This window comes from Hylobates moloch, unplaced genomic scaffold, assembly GCF_009828535.3.
Source record: "Hylobates moloch isolate HMO894 unplaced genomic scaffold, HMol_V3 SCAFFOLD_7, whole genome shotgun sequence".
NCBI classification, from domain to species: Eukaryota; Metazoa; Chordata; class Mammalia; order Primates; family Hylobatidae; genus Hylobates; species Hylobates moloch.
The window spans coordinates 119,879,498-119,903,073 of NW_026652282.1; the positions used below are offsets into that span (position 1 = coordinate 119,879,498).

At 39.6% G+C, this 23,576-nt stretch overlaps 1 protein-coding gene across 3 annotated transcripts in view; it reads right to left on the reverse strand.

Moving 5' to 3' along the window:
- The window catches only part of MCF2 (MCF.2 cell line derived transforming sequence), a 129,142-nt gene that overhangs the window by 82,621 nt on the left and 22,945 nt on the right, over positions 1-23,576 (reverse strand). Inside the window, exon 1 of one of the 3 annotated variants that reach the window (XM_058441414.1) lies at positions 13,002-13,086. The exons of the other annotated variants lie outside the window; for them this stretch is intronic. The gene's annotated coding sequence lies outside the window, so the exon portion shown is untranslated. Of the gene's footprint in view, positions 1-13,001; positions 13,087-23,576 lie in introns of those variants that run through there. 3 annotated transcript variants of the gene reach the window in all.

Here is a 23,576-nt window from a genome sequence, read left to right on the forward strand (position 1 = left end):
TAGTGCTTTGGGAGGCCAAGGCGGGAGGATCACTTGAACCCTGATGACTGGGACTAACCTGAGCAACATAGTGGTAGCCCATTTTTAGCTTGTGCCTTAGCCCCAGCTGTAGGAGCCCCATGACTCAGTTGCAGACACAACTCATGCTTCACTCATGTCCCAGCTCAGTCCCAGTGGTCCTCGCTTTCTAGCACCGGCAGCTGCAACCCATGCACTTGCTTCTCAGCTCCAGCTGCATAAGTTCATTCCCAGCTCACTCCCAGTCTCTGAGCATGCCTATCTTTTTGCCCCAGGGTAGTGTACACTGACAGCAGTGTTGGCAGTTACCAGCAGGCTGATTCCCCAGTTTCCAGCAGCATTAACACCTCAGTCCCAACACCGCTGGGTCCCAGGATAGTGTGCAGTCTGTTAAAGGCTAAGACTGCAAATAGTGCCTTGATGTAGCCACTCAAGACTCAGAACAGGTGTGGGTCCTAGTGCTAGTTCCTTCCCCGGAGCAGTTCCATCTCACGGTCTCCTGGTAACTCCTTATGTTTGTTTCAGGCTTTGAGAAGATAGAGGGCCTCTTCCATGGCCAGGATTGCATGATTCCGGTGTGGGGATGTGAGCCACTGAAAGTCTCTCACTTAACCTTTCCCTGTGTTGGGAAGTCACTCCCAGGTCCCTGCCAATCCTGGCCAAGCAGGCTGCCTCTCTTCCTTCTCTTTCCTTGATTTTGGTGTTTCCTGTCACTATTCCTTTGAAGTTCAGCGTTCTTTCTCGGATAATGTATCCAAAATGTGTGATTGTCTATACACTATTCTGGTTTTTCTAAGTGGAGGGGGCAAGTATGAAACGTTTCTATTCAGCCATCATGATGCCTCTCTCAAATGACTTTTGACAAGAACAAATAAATTCACTGGTGAAAGGAACAGTATTTTCAAGAAACAGTGATGAGATAACAGGATATCTACATATGTCATATATATGTATATATATATAAATTAACTAAAAGTGGATCAAACACCAAAATATAACAGCTAAAACAATCAAAATATTAAATTATAGAAGTAAATCTTTGTGACCTTGCATTTGGCAAAACCTTCTTATTTATATATTACATCAAAAGTACAAATGTTTAAAATTATATACAGTGGGCTTCATCAAAATTAAAACTTCGTGCTTCAAAAGATACTAAGAAAGTGAAAGGATGATGTACAGAATAAGAGGATATATTTGCAAATTGTATATCTGATAAAAGACATGTATCTAGAATATAAAGAACACTTATAAATCAATAACAAAAAGACAAACAATTGAGTTAAAATAGGCAAAATATTTGAATAGACATATCTCCAAAGAAGATATACAAGTGGTCCATGAGCACATGCAAGGATGCTCAACATCATTTAGTCATTATGAAAACGTATATTGAAACCACAATGATACCACATCACACCCAAGAGGATGTCTATAACAAAAAAGATGGACAAGAGCAAGTGTTGATTAGTACGTGGACAAATTGGAACCTTCATACGTGTAAATGTAAAATGTTATTATAAAATGTAAAATGGTTCATCCCCTACGGAATAGAGTTTTGCAATTCCTCAAAAGGTTACACATAGATTTACCATATGTCCCAGCAATTCTACTTCCAGATATACAGCAAAGAGAAATGAAAACATATTTCTACACAAACACTTATACACAAATGTTAATAGCCGCATTATTCATAAAACCCCAAAGGTGGAAATAACTCAAATATCCATTAACTGTAGAATGGATAAACAAAAGTAGCATATCCATACAGTGGAAAATTATTTGGCTATAAAAAGAAATGAAGGACTAATCCTTCAACATGGATGAATCTTGAAAAAAATACGCTAAGTGAAAGAAGCCAGACCCAAAAGACCAAATATTGTGTTATTTCATTTCTATGAAATGTCTAGAATAAGCATAGAGAGAAAGATAGAAAGTAGATTAGAGATTGCCTAGGGCTAGGGGAATCAGGGAGCTTTGGAAATGATAGCTAAAAGGTACAGGGTTTCTTTGGGGAGTAACAAAATGTTCTAAAATTGATTGCAGTGATGGTTATATACACCTCTGTGAATATGCTAAAAACATTTAATTTAAATGGGTAAATTGTATTGTACGTGTATTATATCCCAACTAAGCCATTACCAAAAAACTCAAGGAAAAATTTGGTATTTATAAGAAAAAAGTTCATTTGAGCGATGAATGTACTTTTTTCCACTTATCTTTTCAAAAGGATTTAATTATTTAAAAAAGAGATATGAAAGAGAAAAATACCAAAAACATAAGAAGTAGGCTATACTTTTGGAAATGTATGGTAGGGAGAAAAGTGCAATGACTTCACAGCACCAATATGTTATATTTGGGGATTATTATCTTATACACATTAAATTCTTTTTTTAAAATTATACTTTAAGTTCTAGGGCACATGTGCACAATGTGCAGGTTTGTTACATAGGTATACATGTGCCATGTTGGTTTGCTGCACCCATTAACTCGTCACTTACATTAGATATTTCTCCTAATGCTATCCCTCACCCTTCCCCCCACCCCACCACAGGCCCTGGGGTGTGATGTTCCCCACCCTCTGTCCAATTGTTCTCATTGTTCAAGTCCCACTTATGAGTCAGAACAGGTGGTGTTTGGTTTTCTGTCCTTGTGATAGTTTGCTCAGAATGATGGTTTCCAGCTGCACCCATGTCCCTGCACAGGACATGAACTCATCCTTTTTTATGGCTGCATAGTATTCCATGGTGCATATGTGCCACATTTTCTTAATCCAGTCTATTACTGACGGACATTTGGGTTGGTTCCAAGTTTTTGCTGTTGTGAATAGTGCCACAATAAACATACATGTGCATGTGTCTTTATAGTAGCACGATTTATAATCCTTTGGGTATATACCCAATAATGGGATCGCTGGGTCAAGATCCTTGAGGAATTGCGACACTGTCTTCCACAATGGTTGAACTAGTTTACGTTCCCACAACAGTGTAAAAGTGTTCCTATTTCTCCACATCCTCTCCAGCATCCGTTGTTTCCTGACTTTTTAATGATCGCCGTTCTAACTGGTGTGAGATGGTCTCTCATTGTGGTTTTGATTTGCATTTCTCTGATGACCAGTGATGATGAGCATTTTTTCATGTGTCTGTTGGCTGCATAAATGTCTTCTTTTGAGAAGTATCTGTTCATATCCTTTGCCCACTTTTTGATGGGGTCGTTTGTTTTTTCCTTGTAAATTTGTTGAAGTTATTTGTAGATTCTGGATATTAGCCCTTTGTCAGATGGGTAGATTGCAAAACTTTTCTTCCATTCGGTAGGTTGCCTGTTCACTCTGATGGTAGTTTCTTTTGCTGTGCAGAAGCTCTTTAGTTTCATTAGATCCCATTTGTCTATTTTGGCTTTTGTTGCCATTGCTTTTGGTGTTTTAGTCATGAAGTCCTTGCCCATGCCTATGTCCTGATGGGTATTGCCTAGGTTTTCTTCTAGGTTTTCTTCTACACAAAAACTTATACACAAATGTTAATAGCCGCATTATTCATAAAACCCCAAAGGTGGAAATAACTCAAATATCCATTAACTGTAGAATGGATAAACAAAAGTAGCATATCCATACAGTGGAAAATTATTTGGCTATAAAAAGAAATGAAGGACTAATCCTTCAACGTGGATGAAGGATGTTAGACATCCTTTAATGTTAGGTCTAACATTTAAGTCTTTAATCCATCTTGAATTAATTTTTGTATAAGGTGTAAGGAAGGGATCCAGTTTCAGCTTTCTACATATGGCTAGCTAGTTTTCCCAGCACCATTTATTAAATAGGGAATCCTTTCCCCATTTCTTGTTTTTGTCAGGTTTGTCAAAGATCAGATGGTTGTAGATGTGTGTTGTTATTTCTGAGGTCTTCGTTCTGTTCCATTGGTCTATATATCTGTTTTGGCACCAGTACTATGCTGTTTTGGTTACTGTAGCCTTGTAGCACAGTTTGAAGTCAGGTAGCGTGATGTCTCCAGCTTTGTTCTTTTGGCTTAGGATTGTCTTGGCAATGGAGGCTCTTTTTTGGTTCCATATGAACTTTAAAGTAGTTTTTTCCACTTCTGTGAAGAAAGTCATTGGTAGCTTGATGGGGGTGGCACTGAATCTATAAATTACCTTGAGCAGTATGGCCATTTTCACGATATTGATTCTTCCTACCCATGAGCTTGGAATGTTCTTCCATTTGTTCATGTCCTCTTTTATTTCGCTGAGCAGTGGTTTGTAGTTCTCCTTGAAGAGGTCCTTCACATCCCTTGTAAGTTGGATTCCTAGGTATTTTATTCTCTTTGTAGCAATTGTGAATGGGAGTTCACTCATGATTTGGCTCTCTGTTTGTCTGTTATTAGTGTATAGGAATGTGTGTGATTTTTGCACATTGATTTTGTATCCTGAGACTTTGCTGAAGGAGATTTTGGGCTGAGATGATGGGGTTTTCTAAATATACAATCATGTCATCTGCAAACAGGGACAATTTGACTTCCTTTTTTCCTAACTGAATACCCTTTATTTCTTTCTCTTGCCTGATTGCTCTGGCCAGAACTTCCAACACTATCTTGAATAGGAGTGGTGAGAGAGGGCATCCCTGTCTTGTGCCAGTTTTCAAAGGAAATGCTTCCAGTTTTTGCCCATTCAGTATGACATTGGCTGTGGGTTTATCAAAAACAGCTGTTATTATTTTGAGACACGTTCCATCAATACCTAGTTTATTGAGAGTTTTTAGCATGAAGCGCTGTTGAATTTTGTCGAAGGCCTTTTCTGCATCTATTGAGATAATCATGTGGTTTTTCTCGTTGGTCCTGTTTATGTGATGGATTATGTTTATTGATTTGCATATGTTGAACCAGCCTTGCATCCCAGAGATGAAGCCGACGCGATCATGGTGGACAAGCTTTTTGATGTGCCGCTGGATTTGGTTTGCCAGTATTTTATTGAGGATTTTTCACATCGATATTCATCAGGGATATTAGCCTAAAATTCTCTTTTTTTTGTTGTGTCTCTGCCAGGCTTTGGTATCAGGATGATGCTGGCCTCATAAAATGAGTTAGGGAGGATTCCCTCTTTTTCTATTGATTGGAATAGTTTCAAAAGGAATGGTACCAGCTCCTTCTTGTACCTCTGGTAGAATTCGGCTGTGAATCCATCTGGTCCTGGACTTTTTTTGTTGGTAGGCTACTAATTATTGCCTCAATTTCAGAGCCTGTTATTGGTCTATTCAGAGATTCAAATTCTTCCTGCTTTAGTCTTGGGAGGGTGTATGTGTCGAGGAATTTATCCATTTCTTCTAGATTTTCTAGTTTATTTGCATAGAGGTGTTCATAGTATTTTCTGATGGTAGTTTGTATTTCTGTGGGATCGGTGGTGATATCCCCTTTATCATTTTGTATTGCATCTATTTGATTCTTCTCTTTTCTTCTTTATTAGTCTTGCTAGCAGTCTATCAATTTTGTTGGTCTTTCAAAAAACCAGCTCCTGGATTCATTGATTTTCTGAACAGTATTTTGTGTCTCTATCTCCTTGAGTTCTGCTCTGATCTTAGTTATTTATTGTCTTCTGTTAGCTTTTGAATTTGTTTGCTCTTGCTTCTCTAGTTCTTTTAATTTTGATGTTAGGGTGTCAATTTTAGATCTTTCCTGCTTTCTCTTGTGGGCATTTAGTGCTGTAAATTTCCCTCTACATAGTGCTTTAAATGTGTCCCAGAGATTCTGGTACATTGTGTCTTTGTTCTCATTGGTTTCAAAGAACATCTTTATTTCTGCCTTCATTTTGTTATTTACCCAGTGGTCATCCAGGAGCAAGTTGTTCAGTTTCCATGTAGTTGTGCGGTTTTGAGTGAGTTTCTTAATCCTGAGTTCTAATTTGATTGCACTGTGGTCTGAGAGACAGTTTGTTCTGATTTCTGTTCTTTCACATTTGCTGAGGAGTGCTTTACTTCCAACTATGTGGTCAATTTTGGAATAAGTGTGATGTGGTGCTGCGAAGAATGTATATTCTGTTGATTTGGGGTGAAGAGTTCTGTAGATTCTATTAGGTCTGCTTGGTGTAGAGCTAAGTTCAAGTCCTGGATATCCTTGTTAACCTTCTGTCTCGTTGATCTGTCTAATATTGACAGTGGGGTGTTAAAGTCTCCCATTATTATTCTGTGGGAATCTAAGTGTCTGTGTAGGTCTCCAAGGACTTGCTTTATGAATCTGGGTGTTCCTGTATTGGGTGCATATATCTTTAGGATAGTTAGCTCTTCTTGTTGAATTGATCCCTTTACCATTATGTAATGGCCTTCTTTGTCTCTTTTGATCTTTATTAGTTTAAAGTCTGTTTTATCAGAGACTAGGATTGCAACCCCTGCTTTTTTGTTTGTTTGTTTTGTTTTGTTTTGTTTTTGCTTTCCATTTGCTTGGTAGATCTTCCTCCATCCCTTTATTTTGAGCTTATGCATGTCTCTGCACGTGAGATGGGTCTCCTGAATACAGCACACTGATGAGTCCTGACTCTTTATCCAATTTGCCAGTCTGTGTCTTTTAATTGGGGCATTTAGCCCATTACAATTTAAGGTTAATATTGTTATGTGTGAATTTAATCCTGTCATTATGATGTTAGTTGGTTATTTTGTCCATTAATTGATGCAGTTTCTTCCTAGCATCAATGGTCTTTACAATTTGGCATGGTTTTTGCAGTGGTTGATACTGGTTGTTCCTTTCCATGTTTAGTGCTTCCTTCAAGAGCTCTTGTAAGGCAGGCCTGGTGGTGACAAAATCTCTCAGCATTTGCTTATCTGTAAAGGATTTTATTTCTCCTTCACTTATGAAGCTTAGTTTGGCTGGATATGAAATTCTGGATTGAAAATTATTTTCTTTAAGAATGTTGAATATGGCCCCCAGTCTCCTCTGGCTTGGAGAGTTTCTGCCAAGAGATCCACTATTAGTCTGATGGGCTTCCCTTTGTGGGTAACCCAACCTTTCTCTCTGCCTGCTCTTAACATTTTTTCCTTCATGTCAACCTTGGTGAATCTAACAATTATGTGTCTTGGGGTTGCTCTTCTCAAGGATTATCTTTGTGGTGTTCTCTGTATTTCCTGAATTTGAATGTTTGCCTGCCTTGCTAGGTTGGGGAAGTTCTCCTGGATAACATCATGAAGAGTGTTTTCCAACTTGGTTCTTTCTCCCTGTCACTTTCAGGTACACCAATCAAACGTAGATTTGGTTTTTTCACATAGTCCCATATTTCTTGGAGGTTTTGTTTGTTTCATTTTACTCTTTTTTCTCTAAACTTCTCTTCTCGCTTGGTTTCATTAATTTCATCTTCAATCACTGATACCCTTTCTTCCACATGACCGAATCAGCTATTGAAGCTTATGCATGTGTCACATAGTTCTCGTGCCATGGTTTTCAGCTCATCAGGTCACTGTTTATTCTAGTTAGCCATTCGTCTAATCTTTTATCAAGGTTTTTAGCTTCCTTGCTATGGGTTCAAACACCGTCCTTTAGCTTGGAGAAGTTTGTTATTACCGACCTTCTGAAGCCTACTTCTGTCAGCTCATCAAAATCATTCTCTGTCCAGCTTTGTTCCGTTGCTGGCAAGGAGCTGCAATCCTTTGGAGGAGAAAAGGCTCTCTGGTTTTTAGAATTTTCAGCTTTTCTGCTCTGGTTTCTCCCCATCTTTGTGGTTTTATCTACCTTTGGTCTTTAATGTTGGTGACCTACAGATGGGGTTTTGCTGTGGATGCCCTTTTGTTGATGTTGATGCTATTCCTTTCTGTTTGTTAGTTTTCCTTCTAAGAGTCAGGTCCCTCAGTTGCAGGTCTGTTGGAGTTTGCTGGAGGTCCACTCCAGACTCTGTTTGCCTGGGTATGACCAGCAGAGGCTGCAGAACAGCATATATTGCAGAACAGCAAATACTGATGCCTGATCCTTCCTCTGGAAGCTTCATCCCAGAGGGGCACCTGCCTGTATGAGGTGTCAGTCAGCCCTTACTGGGAGGTGTCTCCCAGTTAGGCTACATGGAGGTCAGGGACCCACTTGAGGAGGCAGTCTGTCTGTTCTCCGAGTTCAAACACCATGCTAGGAGAACCACTGCTCTCTTCAGAGCTGTCAGACAGGGACGTTTAAGTCTGCAGAAGTTTCTGCTGCCTTTTGTTCAGCTATGCCCTGCCCCCAGAGATGGAGACTACAGAGGCAGCAGGCCTTGCTGAGTGCAGTGGGCTCCGCCCAGTTTGAGCTTTTCCAGCTGCTTTGTTTACCTAGTCAAGCCTCAGTAATGGTGGACCCCCCTCCCCCTGCTAGGCTGCTGCCTCGCAGGTCGATCTCAGACTGCTGTGTTAGCCGTAAGCAAGGCTCTGTGGGCTTGGGATCTGCTGAGCCAGGTGCAAGATATAATCTCCTGGTGTGCCTTTTGCTAAGACCATTGGAAAAGCACAGTATTTGGCCAGGAGTGTCCCGTTTTTCCAGGTGCCGTCTGTCACGGCTTCCCTTGGCTAGGAAAGGGAAATCCCCTGAGCCCTTGTGCTTCCTGGGTGAGGCAACGCCCTGCCCTGCTTTGGCTCACCCTCCGTGGGCTACACCCACTGTCCAACCAGTCCCAGTGAGATGAACCAGGTACCTCAGTTGGAAATGCAGAAATCACCCATATTCTGTGTCATTCATGCTGGGAGCTGCAGACTGGAGCTGTTCCTATTTGGCCATCTTGGAACGGAAAAAAATTCTTATTTTTCTGAACAAATAAGCATTTCCTATAGAGGTCATATAGCATACTCCTTATGAGTTCTCACTCCAGAAACAGATTGACTGGATTCAAATTCCAGCTGTACCACTTGGTAGTTATGTGACCTTGGGCAAGCTACTTAAAATCTGTGTCTGTTTCTTTAATTGGTAAAGTGGAAAAAATGGCAGCACCTATTTCACAGGGTTATTGTAATGAATAAGTTTTTCATATATGCAAAGCACTTAGTGTATGGTAAGTGCTCAATAAATGTCGGCCATTGTTATAAAGAAAAAATGACATTACAATTTCAAAGGTTTCATGTAAAAGTTAGCATTCATGCAGTCACAGACAATGCTTGTTACAGAGGGTAGCTAGTCAGACATGAGCAGGGCAGGAGACGGACACCTTCCCCACCAGGAATGTCAGGCAACCAACAGGTGATGATCAGGCAGTTATGAAACTGTCTCTCTAAAATAATAATTGGTCACAGCCAGTGCCAAGGAAAGGCCATCTCCCAATAAACAGAAACATCTGAAACTGGTGATCAGCAGCTCCTGATAAGATCTCAGGAGTTGGGTAAGTGGGCTCATGCATGCACATTAAGAGGAAAAGTGGTGGAGTTTAACTGGTATTATGACCTTCTAGGACATTTGACTGGTAAGGGAAGAATGCCTCAAGTAAGGATGTGTACAACTTCAGTAAACACACTGTGCATGCTCCCCTCCCAAGTGCTAGCAGGCCACTGCATGTGTGAACAGCCCATCTCAAGGGAAGAATCAGGGGGAAAGAAACACAAGATCCCAGAAGCATCCCAACATATAAAACCCCAAGACCAAAGGTCAAACCATACACTTGATCTCTCAAGTCGCCCACCTGACCCTCTTCCAAGTGTACTTTACTTCCTTTCATTCCTGCTCTAAAGCTTTCTAATAAACTTTCACTCCTGCTCTAAAACTTGCCTCGGTCTCTTCTTCTGCCTTATGACCCTCAGTGGAATTCTTTCTTCTGAGGAGGCAAGAATTGAGGTTGCTGCAGACCATACGAATACGCCACAGGTAACATGTTGAGTTTATTAGCACTATAGTTCTGCAAAGATTTTAATTCTGCATCACCTTCCCCAAACAATCACAAAGGACCCCAGAGCCAGAACACTACTCCCATCTTTTCCCACTTTAAGCCATCTGTGGATAGGGTAATGGGTTATGTTTCCTGATCCATATCCCACGTCTTGTGTACAAGAAAAACTCTTACATTAGATATCATATTTGAATCTAAACATTGAACTTCTAAGTTTGAAAAACATGGAGGAGCTCCCCTTCTTGGTCATATGGGTAACTAAAAATCCTGAAAAACCTTCTAGTACAAAATACAAAAACATGGTGGGAAAAATAAAATTAAATCCTTTTCAGCCAGGCACGATGGCTCACACCTGTAATCCCAGCACTTTTGGAGGCCAAGGCATGCAGATCATTTGAGGTCAGTAGTTCGAGGGCAGCTGGGCCAACACAGTGAAACTCCATCTCTACTAAAAATACAAAAATCAGCCAAGTGTGGTGGCAGGCGCCTATAGTCCCAGCTACTGGGTAGGCTGAGGTGGGAGGATCGCTTGAGCCCAGGAGGTCGAGGCTGCAGTGAGCTGTGATTGCACCACTGCACTACAGCCTGGGTGACAGAGCAAGACCCTGTCTCAAAAAAAAATCTTTTTTAATGCATCGCTGAGCTGGCAGGAAAGACAAGCAAATCCTCAGAGGCCAAAATCATTACTTAGGCGAATATCTTGTGGGAGAAACCAACAAATAATAGCAGTTACTCCTGGGATATCTAACAATTTCCACCTTCACGCTAATGGTCGTGCACTGGTGAGGATTCAAATCTTACACTGTTGGGAATCAGATCAGAGAAAATATAGTATGATATCTGTGTAACCTATGGGTAGGATATAAAGCAAGATGGAAGAAGCAGAAAGCATAAAATAAAAAACTGATTAATTATCCTACATTAAAATTTTTCATTTCTTTCCTCAAAATACATGATAAAGTGATGAGACAGTCCAAAACCTGATTGAAGATAATTTTAACACATATAATGACAAAGAATTAGTAATTAATATCAAGGATATATAAAAGATTATAAGTCAATAATAAGAAAAGGACAACCCCATAAACACATGAAAAAAAAAACACAAGCAGGCATTTTACAGAAGAGGAAATAAGAATGGCCAATGAACACTTGAAAAGATGCTCCACTGCATTTGTAGTGTGTGAAATGTAAATTTCAAGGAGAGTAGGATAACTTTTTATACTCACCACTTAAGCAACATTTTTTTAAAAATCTAACAATAGCAAGCACTTATATGTGCAACAACATCATTACAGATGTGTTTTGGTTTTGGATTTTGCTCTTATCACAGGTTTACTTTTCATTTTTCACAAAACATCCATTTTGAAGGACCACCTTAAAATTATTTTAGTCATAACTGAAAGAAAACATCCCGAGTAGAATTTTACCCCTCTAGAGCTGAAGGGTAAATATGAACGACTTGACACAAACAATCTAAAATGGAGAAACAAAATCAGTTAGATGTGGCAACAAAGATCAAAGGAACTCTGAGATCACATTAAAGACACGTACAATGTCAACCCAAACTTTCAGTGTTTGCCTGAGCAATTGAACTATGCATTCAATGTCATTTTACCACGTGCTTACACAGCACAAATGAATAGTGTCCACATCTGGAAAAAGACATGCACAGATCTGGCTGTTCTCAGATGCTCAGACTTTTAAGTGTGTTTTAAAGGAAGGAACCACAGGATTATTTTACCCTCAGTAGCACAAAGTGGAATTCTAAGGACGATGTGAAATGTAAGGAAGGAATGAGAGGATGGAAGGAAAGAATAGGAGTACAAAACAGGAATCCACAATTCCACACAACTTTAACTTTTTTTTTCCATGTGTTTTTCAGCCACTCCAATCATTCATGAATTTGTTCTTTCAACAAACCTTTGTTAGGCTCCTATCTTATATCAGGCCCTGTGCAGCACTGGGGATAGATACACAAACCAGTTAGACACTAGTCTGGATCTCCCGGGACTCTGCATCTAGAAGCAGGAAGCAGTGAAAGTCCAGAGTGATAAGTGTTACAATAGTATTGAGCCCAGGATGCCAAGAGCACACAGTGAAAGGACATTCAGCACTAAACTGATAAAATAGATCATGTATTAAAAAATGAAAAAAAAAAAAGGTTTTATACTTAACCTACACCAAGTACCTCCTGGGACACTTTCAGCACATCATATTGAGTCAGGACCTGAAAGTCCTTCCACCTCAGGACTTTCAGGTCCTGACTCAATATTATATTAAGGTTACAATATAACCTTAAGTATATTAATAATTAAGACCTGTTTCCAAGGACAAGAGCGTATGATAGTGAGCTCCCTCATCTTTTCAAACATGCCTTTTCATAGACCAGACATGTTTGCATGTGCTGCAAATAAAGGGAAGCTATTCATTTCTGTAATTTTTGTAAACATCAATATTTACACGTATATGTGTATTCATATAGTGTGCAGACATGAAAATATTAAGTGTTTAAAATGGAGGGTTTTAAAACTTTAATCTCCATCTTTATTTATTTTTTATTATTTTATTTATTTATTTTTAGAGACAAGGTCTCACTCTGTCACCCAAGATGGAGTGCAATGGTGCAATCACAGCTTCATGCAGCCTCAAACTCCTGGGCTCAAGTGATCCTCCCGCCTAAACCTCCTGAGTAGCTAGGACTACAGGCAAGTGCCACCACATCTGGCTAATTGTGTGGGTTTTTTAAAATTTTTTTTGTAGTCATGAAAATAACTGCCTTTGAGAATTAGATTCCTTGGATAATTTGCAAAGCACAGTTAAAAAGAAATCTCTTCATCCCACATTTTGAATATGCCAGAGTATTCCTTAACAACAGAAATGTGGGGAAAAGGCATCTGAAAGGGCATTACTTTATTCACCCAAATAATCACCATTCAGTTCCTGCAGTGTAAATGAGTAGGGGCATGTTTGAACATGAGCTTAAAGAAACACTAGTCCCTGACCACTATAGCCACAGCCACCACCACTAAATATTTCCAAACATACTATCTTAGCAATAGGTTAATATTTACATTAACCCCTACTTAATTTTTTATTATGGCATCAGACCTTTTGAGAGCAGCTATTTAAAGCACAAGCTATGAAAAGAGACAAGACGACCCACTAATATCAGAACTCACAATATCCATGTAGACATGACTAAATGCCAGATCTCCTGCGCTGTAGCTATTCACCTCTTCTTGGGTTCATAAAATCTAATTTTGAAATGTACAGCATCTGCAATGGTAAATCCAATTAAAATGACTTATTTTAGTTTGTAATGCATGCAGAAAAACACACAGTATCTGTTCATGGTCCTTTGAATATGTTAATGAAGAAAGTAAACCTGACCCTCTTTTGTAAACTGACAAGTGCAAAATTACAAATAAAAACAGGGCCACTGCTTTTTGCTCTATGGCTAATCCCATGATCTAGCCTGCAATTGCAAAAACTCAAAGATGTCCCCAAATATGCATATTCCTTCTAATTGCCATCAAAGAGTCTCAGAATACATGTACCTAATCACACAATTTCAGTTAAAATAGAGAAAATGTTATTTAAAATAACTCTCAAAGGTTATTCTTCTCATCACAGTGTATATGCAACAGCTAATGCTTCCACTTAACAATGGTACAAGAGTACAAATGAAGACTTGATGACCAGAGAACTCTCAGTGTCCTTGAATGTAAAGAATACTCCTGGCTGATAGCAGCGGCTGATGCTGACCTAGCCAAGGTATTTATGAAAGGGCAGCTCAACCTCTACCACACCCTCCAGCCACAAAGTTATGCAAAATTCATATTCCAGTAGCATCTACAGGGTCTACTATAAGCCCATTAAGACAAAACTGGGCAAACGCTTTATGCTGAAAAGATACAGTAGCCTCTTTGTGCTCTATGAAAGGGAAATTTTAAAATATCTTAGCATCACGATTTTATATTATATACTTTACTTTTCCTCTTGCATTATTTTATGTGTATCAAAATTTTCATAATGAAGTAATTTTTAAATACACACATTCCAATACAAGTCTTAGATCAACATATGGCATATGATCCCAGTTTGGTAAAATATCTAGATATATGTGGATTTTTTATTGTTGCTCTCATCATTAGAAACAAGTTCCCTGAAGGCAGAGATTTATTTACTTGTTCACCATAATATCTCAATAGTGTCTAGCACACTGGAGGTGATCAATAAATGTTTGAATTGAATTGATATATCTATATTCATAGAAAACCTCCTACGTCCTCACACACAAACTATTAGCAGTGTTTACCACCAAGGAGCAGGACTGGGCTAGGCACATGGATGACTTTCATTTATTAGTTTATGGGCATTTGTTTTGTTTAGATATTTGACAAAGATCACATATACATAATTTAATTATAAGAATAGAAGATGAGGAAATAAAAGATACTTCCCTACCAAAAACAGAAAACAAAAACAGGAAAAAGAAGACTCAAAGACACTAGGAAATGACAGGAGTAAGAAGGGAGAAATAAGGGGAAGAACCGAGAAAAGAGAGGGATGAAAGAGAGAGGGCAGGAAAAATGCATGAGAAAAAATGAGAAACAGCTGGTGGGAAGTGACAGTGAGAAGACCTCCACCCATGGGCTTAGTGTCCCAGGTTGCTGCCCCTTGACTATATCTCTTGTAGGTGTTTAAGAGCATGTCTGTGGAAACCTTTTCCTTCAGCCTTCCTTCAGATGAAAAACCACTCAGTAGAGATGGCATGTTTTCCCTGTACAGCAGCAGGAGCTGACATTGTCTTGGGAACCTCCCTAATAATCACAGCTGAATGAATTTATTATTCAGAAATTCAACACATGTAGGTAAATTTTGAGAGGAACTGAATCAGTCCGTAAAGAAGAACTACATATGTGGTGATTTACAATATGTAAAAATAGAAGTAAGTAAATATTTTTCCCGCTTAAAGCATCAGCAAATCCACTGCAGATCTGGTCCAAGTCCATTTATCGAGCCACTGCAATCTACTTTCCTAAAAAATATCTCCTGCCACAGGGAGGGTAACTACACACTTGATTGACAAATCGTCTTGTCCAGCATGAAAAAGCCTTTGCCGATTCCTGGCAGTGTGGCATCCAAACACATGCCTCTCATTTCTTCTGTTATCCCACCCCAGTCCTACACAAACGTGCCTGCCAAATGCTGAACCACAAACACAAAGGCGATTGAGTTAGTGATGATGTTGTTTTCATTTGTATTATTGTTTTCCCTTGGGAGAGATCGGGTTGATACCTTCTTGCCTTTTAAGACTTCAGCACAGTGTCTAGAATAATTCTCATACTAGGAATGAATATGTTGCAAACTTTCTCCTTTTTTTTTTGAGGTAGGGTCTCACTCTGTCACCCATGCTGGAGTGCAGTGGCGAGATCACAGCTCACTGCCATCTTGACATCCTGGGCTTAGATGATCCTCCCACCTCAGCTTCCTGAGTAGCTGGGACTACAGGAGTGTGCCACCATGCTCAGCTAATTTTTTAAAATATATTTTGTAGATATGAGGTCTCACTATGTTGCCCAGGCTGGTCTCAAAATCTTGGGCTCAAGCAATCCTCCCACCTAGGCCTCCAAAAGTGCTGGGATTACAGGCGAGAGCCACCGCACCCAGCCACAAACTTTGTAAATTCATGACAAACTAAAGATGAATAACTATCCAATGTGAGCATTGAAGGGCAGAATGCTGATATCCATTATAGTAAATAATTCCGTCCATAGTTTGAGAAACCTCAATTTGTGCCACTATAAAAATGAGGTTAAGGTACTTCCTAAATTCATCTACAGATTCAGTGCCATCCCTAGCAACATCCCAGATGGCTTTTTGCACAGAAATTTTCAAGCTAGTCTTAAAATTCATATGGATACGCAAGGGACCTGGAATAGCCAAAACAATCTTGAAAAAGAAAAACAAATGTAGAGTTTACATTTTCTGATTTCAAAATTAGTACAAAGCTACAGTAATAAAGATAGGTATTATGATAGACTTATAGATACATCAGTGGGAAATAATTGAAAGTCCAGAAATAGATCTTTGTACTGAAGGTTAATTTATTTTCAGCCAGGGCACCAAGACGTTTCGATGGGGAAAGGATATTCTTTTTAATAAATGATGTTGGGAAACCTGGATGTGCACATGGAAAAGAATGAAGCTGAATCTTTGCTGCACACTATACACAAAAATCAACTCAAAATGGATCAAAGATCTAAGTATAAGAAGTAAAACTATAAAACTCTTAGACAAACACATAGTTGTAATTTATTATGACCTTGGATTAGGCAATGTTTTCTTATATTTGACATCCAAAGTACAAGCAATAAAAGAAAAAAATAGATACATTCGACCTTCTCAAAGTTAAAAATATTTGCACTTCAAGGAAACCATGAAGTACGTAAAAAGACAACCCACAGAGTGGGAGAAAATATTTGCAAATTAAATGTCGGATAAAGATCTCCAATCCAGAGTATATAGAGAACTCTTAAAACTCAACAGTAAAAGAGGAGAAGCCCAATCTTGAATCAGGCAAAGAATCCGTGTAGACATTTATCCAAAGAAGATATATAAATGGCCAATAAGCACATGAAAAGGTGCTCAACATCACTAGTCATTCAGGAAATGTAAATCAAAACTACAATAAAAAACTATTTCACACCCACTAGGATGGCTGGGAAATAAAGAGAGATTAACAAGTACTAGGAAGAATGTAGAGAAATTATAACCCTCATATGTTGATGGTGGGAATGTAAAAGGGTGCAGCTGCTTTGAAAAACAGTCTGGGATTTCCTCAATGATGAAACATACAGTTACTCTAGGACCTAGCAATTTCCACACCTAGATACATACCACAGGGAAATGAAAACATAGGTCCACATAAAAACTTGTATAAGAATATTCATAACAACATTATTCATAATAAACAAAAGGTGGAAACCACACAAATGCCTATCATTTTTATTGGATAATTAAAATGTGGCATATCTATGCACTGCAATAAGATGCAGCCATTTTAAGAATGATACAACGACAACATGAGTGGACATTGAAAACATTATGCTCAGTGAAAGAAGCCAGTCACAAGAGATCACATATTGTATGATTCTATGTATATGAAATGTCCAGAATAGGCACATCTATAGAAATAGAAAGTAGACTAGTGACTGCCAGGGGCTGAGGAGAAAGGTGGTTGGGAGAAAATGGAGAGTGACTGTTAACGAGTATGGGGTTTCTTTTTGGGGTGATGGGAATATTTTAAACCTAGATTGTGGTAAAGGTTGCACAACTCTGTGATTATACTAAAAACCATTGAATTGCATACTTTAAGTAGGTTGATTGCATGTGAATTATAGCTCTAAAAAAGCTATTTTTAAAAATAGGCTCTCATATATGACAAACACATAGCCAAGATCATACTGAATGAGGAAAAGTTGACAACATTACCCTTAAGAACTAGAATAAGACAAGGATGTCCACTCTTACCACTCCTATTCAACATAGTACTAGAAACCCTAGCCAAAACAATAAAACAAGACAAAGAAATAGAAGGTATCCAAATTGGAAAAGAGGAAGTCAAATTATCTCTGTTTTCCGATGACACGATCATAAGGGAGGAGACCACCCCTCATATTGTCTTATGCCCAATTTCTGCCTCCAAAGAAATAAGAAGTAAAAACTAAAAAGCAGAAAAGAAATCCACAAGCAGACAGCCTGGCACCACACCCTGGGCCTGGTAGTTAAAGATCGACCCCTGACCTAACCGGTTATGTTATCTATAGATTACAGACATTGTATAGAAAAGCACTGTGAAAATCCCCGTCCTATTCTGTTCCATTCTAATTACCAGTGCATGCAGCCCCCAGTCACATACCCCCTGCTTGCTCAATCAATCATGACCCTCTCAAGCGGACCCCCTTAGAGTTGTCAGCCCTTAAAAGGGACAGGAATTGCTCACTCAGGGAGCTCGGCTCTTGAGACAGGAGTCTTGCCCATGCTCCCAGCCGAATAAACTGCTTCCTTCTTTAACTCGGTCTCTGAGGGGTTCTGCCTGTGGCTTGTCCTGCTACAATCATACACCTAGAAAACCCTAAAGACTCCTCCAAAATGGACTGCTCCCTAATTCATTTTATGAGGCTAGAATCATCCTTACACCAAAACCTGATAGAGACACAATTTTAAAACTTCAGGGCAATATTATTGATAAACACAGATGCAAAAATACTCAACAAAATGCTAGCAAACAGAATCCAGCAGTATATGAAAAAGCTAATCCACCATGATGGAGTAGGCTTTATCCCTGGGATGCAAGTTTGGTTCAAGACATGCAAATCAATAAATGCGATTCATCACATAAATGGAACTAAAAACAAAAACCACATGATTATCTCAATAGATGCAGAAAAGTCTTTTGACAAAATTCAACACTGCTTCATGTTAAAAAAAAAAACTCTTGATAAGCTAGGTATTGATGGAATGTACCTCAAAATAATAAGAGCCATCTATGACAAACCCACAGCTGACATCACACTGAATGGACAAAAGCTGGAAGTACTCCCCTTGAAAACTGGCACAAGACAAAGATGTCCTTTCACCACTCTTATTCAAGATAGTATTGGAAGTCCTGGCCAGAGCAATCAGGCAAGAGAAAAAAAATAAAGGACATCCCAATAGGAAGAGAGGAAGTCAAATTATCCCTGTTTGCAGACAACATGATTCTATATTAAAAATACAAAAATTAGCTGGGTGTGGTGGTGCACAGCTGTAATCCCAGCTACTTGGGAGGCTGAGGTGAGAGAATCATTCGAGCCTGGGAGGCGGAGGTTGCAGTGAGCTGAGATTGTGCCACTACATGCTGGCTTGAGTAATGGAGTGAGACTCTATCTCAGAAAAAAAAAAAAAAAGTTAACAGGTCTCAAACAGCCAAACTTCTGATACTCATAATTTTTCCCCATAAACCTATGCCTCCTGCAGGCATCTCCATCTCCGCTGATGAAAATTTCTGCCATCCACTTGCTAAAGCCAAAAATGTTAGCATTATCCTTAACTCCTCTTTCTCTCATACTCCATATCCAAACCAGTAGAAAATCCTTCTGACTCTATCTTCAAAATATATCCAGAATCTATTTGATCACCCTTACCACCTCCACAAACTACCTCTCTGGTTCAAGTTGCCATCATTAATGCTAATAGCCTCTTAATTGGTTTCACTGCTTCCATCTTTGTCCGACCTTAATCCTATTCTCTACACAGCATCCAGAGGGATTCTGTTAACATAGAAGTGACTCCTTTGCTCAAAACCTTCCAATGGCTCATCATCTGACTCAGGGTAAAAAGCCTAAATTCTTACCAAGCCCCATGTGATCCAGACTTTATTACATCTATGGCTTCATCTCATGCAGGCACGCATGCACACACAACACACACACACACACACACACACACACACATATGCAAACACTCACTCTGCTTCAGCCATACCGGTCTCTTTCTTGTTCCTTGAACTTGTCAGCACGCTCTTGTCTCAAGGCCTTTCCACTGACTGCCCCCTCTTCCTGAAACACTGCCCCAGTTACCTCTGGTAGTTCACTTCCTACCTCCTTCAGGATTTTGCTCAATGGCATCTTCCCAGTGCTGAAAGTAACAAGAAGTCACTCAGATTCTTACATCTGCCATAAACATACAATGAGGGGAAGTTTGGGTGAAAAAATAAATGTAACTGCAGTGACACTGGCCTCTGGCCAGGAGCTAACTGTCTCTGGAACAAGACCTTGAAGCAACAGAAAGAGGCACTGGCCTTGTCAGCCATCAGATAGAAGGCATCTCTCCTCATAGGACTGGCCTCTGCTTCTGCCCTAGAGTAGGTAAGGTGCAAGTTGTTTATTGAGCCTTCAGAGGATGCTTGCTTAAGAAGATGCTGAGCAGAGACAGGGACATTTGCTTTCAAACCTGGGGGCAAATTTTAAGAATGAAGTGCCTTCTGGTGCCAAGCACAGGCATGTCTGAGAAACGCAGTGGATAAAATGCATGTGGAATTGCTGATCGATTATGAACACACTTGTTTGTTTTACAAGGAAGTAAAATATTACAATTTCATATGTTATTATACCTCAATTAGTAGGAGAACATAGATTTTTACTGATAACTTATTTAACTGCATCAACCCTCCAAAACACACAAAGGAACTAGAAAGAAAGAAAAGAAAAAGATGTTTTGCAATTGGAATAGATACCACAGAGTCCATGTACTAAAGCTCATATACATTAGTTGAGGTAGACTCCCCACAGGCCTACTCATGGTCTATTATACTTTTCACACAGTTCGAACAAGCTTGATTATCTTGTTCCCTAGTTTGTAACACTCAGAGAAGGCAATGGAGGAGGGGGCATGGAGAATTAGGCAATAACAACTGGCCAGTAGAAACAGTTAAATTAACAGCAGCAAAAAATATCAGCTAACAGAGAGGAAATCTATGGAAAAGTTAGAGGGTAAAAGTCAGGCATTGAAAATTAAAAAGCAGAACAATCTGTGCCCATTTAGTACAGGGACAAACAGCCCTCCACAGCTTAGAAGCCCCGAGGCAGCACTGAATACAGCACATTGAAAGAACTAATGCTATTATAAGGACAATCTTAACCCATCAAAAAAGGATGCAATTATTTCCAGGTTCAGGGGTCAGGAAGGTAAATAGTATTTTTGAAAAGCTTCTCATCCAAAATGGATACATATTTTAAGGGGAAAAAGTCAGGCACTAAAAGTGTTGAACCTCAGTTACCCAGAAAAATCAGTTACGTGGAACACTCACAGTATCGTGTGGCCTAATAGATGACCCATCATCATTGAAATAAATCTTCATACCATACTGGAATGCACATTGAATAAATTTTGTTGTGATTTACATATCTCCCTGAGCTATACTCTGATGAGTAAAATTTGCAGTGAACAGGTTTTCACAACTAGTTATGTAAGTTATCTGAGGTTACATTAGATCAGAATAGCTTACATTCTTTCCTCCTGTGATGAATACAAGACATTTCTTTTTTTCATTTTTTTCATCATCAGGTAAAGAAATGTGTGAGAGAAAATATAAAGAACAAGTTTGAAAGGTAATTTTATAATGTGTGACTACTTCTGTACTAGACTTGCTGAGTTATCAATATAGCCCATGGAGAAGTAGATTTAAGGAAAGAACTTCAGTGCCAGGAGATGTTTAATGAACCCTATAGATGATGAGAGTAAGAAATAACATTTACTTCTTCCCAGCTGCAGACCCATTGGTCAACTCTACCTGAATGTTCCACAGAAACCACATACCCAAAATTGAAAATCAAACTACCTCTTCTTCTTCCACTCCCTGTGTTAATGGTATCTCTTTCCATTCAGTCACCCTAACCAGAAACCTGAAATTAACCTAGTCTCCTCCCTGTCCCTCGAACACCACGCCAAGTCAAATCAATTTACCCTCTTAATTCCTCTCAGACCTCTCCCCTTCTCCCCATCCCCAGAAGTGACAGTCCATGCCTCTATCCACTCAGAGCCAGCTTACTTCAACTGTGTTCTAAACTAGTCATTTTATCTCCAGTCTTCTTCCTCTCCACTGCATAAGCCACACACTGAATCCTCCATACAACTTGAATGATCTTTGTGAAAGCAAAAAGTTCCACCATTCATAGCTGCTGTTGACCACTGTGCATATTGTGCACTGTACAGCCGCAGTAAGAGCATCATTCCTTGTGTGGTCTGTGTCAGTGGGGGCCCCAGGGGTTTTGCAGTGCATAACCTGTTCAACCATATGCAGCAGCTTTCTCTATTGCCCTGCTTACAACACTCCAGTGGCTTCCGATTGCTCTGGAAATAAAGTAAAACCACTCAACATGTCTTATGAGGCCCCTGCCTACCTCTCCAAATCTCTCTTTCCTTTACCCCCCATATTTTACACTCCAGTCATTTAAAAGGTATTTACAATTCCCCAAACCTACTCTGCTCTCCTCTCTCTGCTTGTCTTTGCATATCTTATTTCCTTACCTGGAATACCGTTCACCCACCTATCCCTAGCACGTTCAATCCCCACCCTCTGCCCAGCTGGACATTTGTGTGCATCTCTCAAGATTCAACTCATGCATCACTCTCTCCATCAAGTCTTCCCCTAAGTCCCTAAGTGAAGCCAATCATTTTCTCTTCTGGTTGCCCCAGGGAAGATTCTGCACACACATATGTCATTAGCTTATTACACTGTAGCATAATTTCTGGGCCTGAGCAATCCATAAATGGTCATTTTGGACGTGATTCTTCAGAAAGTTATTTACCACAATGAAAAACTTTGTAAATATATTTTAATATATAAATAGCTTCGAAGTATATGAAATCCATTTTACATTTAAAATTGTTGTACTATAGTGTGTACTCTAATCACATGGCTACAAATCCCTTCCAGAGCAAATGCTGAAAAGGTACAAAAGTATTACAAGCCCAGGTAAAAACACAGCATGGCAACTGGTGTCATTTAGGTGTTATGACACATTGTAATGCCACAGGAATGGGGGCCTGTCAACATGTAGGAGCCTTCAAAAGTGTGAACAGATGAAACATCACACAACTCTAGAAATAAGAGAAATCACTAGCAGCAAAAATGTCAACTTACATTTCATAGCATAACTAATTTAACCTTTGTGATTAAGCATGCATTCCTCCAAAGGAGTTTTTGTTGTTGTTGTTGTTGTTGTTTTTAGCTCCCAGGATGATGCAGAAGGTAAATGAAAACAAAACGCAAAGTACTTTCCACTGTACTGCACGGAATGTTTCAGCAAGATTTTTTTTGTAGTCTCCAAAAACTACTTAAGTTGCTCTTAAGACCTGAACTAGTTTGTGCCCCATCACCACATTGCCCTTAATGATTTATTATATCTAGAAAATAATATTGACCAGCTCAAAACAAAACAAGCAAGACCAAAGAGTTCTGTGTGATGAAGATGCACAGACCACAGCCTTGAATTAATTCCTCTGATCTAACTGAAAGATGTTTCCATGGCCTCCTTTAGATTTGTGGATAGCACTGAATAGGGAGGTATATTTGGAACATGTGTTGTGGCTATCTGATTTGTGGGAAATTGCCACCAAGTCTATTTTTTGAATACCAAAACTTCCACTGCAAGGCTTAGAACCTAGTAAGTCAAAACTACCTTGGGCGCACAGGAAGGGGCGCACATCAATTGCAGCACCTTGCAGACTTCTCTGAAAAGCTCTGGCTGAACTTCAGGTCTCAGAGTTGCACTCTGTTCTGAGGCTGCCCCAGTGCTCCAGTCAGAATGGCCCCATAGGAACGCAACTCCACAGCCTGCAGCATCCTCCCTGCTGCATCAACCCCAAAGCTGGGCAACTTCAGCTTGCTAAATGTGAGTGTATCACGACCGGCAAGTGACCAAGTCCATGTTACCCCACTTACTCCCCTTAATCAAACCATGGCAGCGGACGTAAAGACTTTGTGAGTTACTTGTCTTTGCTTTTGTTTGTCCTTCCATACAAACAAGAGCTTTTGCCTTTGTAGGGAAGCAAGAAGCTCATGGACCAAGATGAAAAGATGCGCTTTTCTGGGTGCAAAGCCCAGGTCAGTGGCAGCAGCTGTTTCCCTACAACTCCTCCCCCACCTGCCCTGCCACGGCCCTGCTGCTAGTTTCCTTTGACTTGGTTTCCTCCACATGCATTAT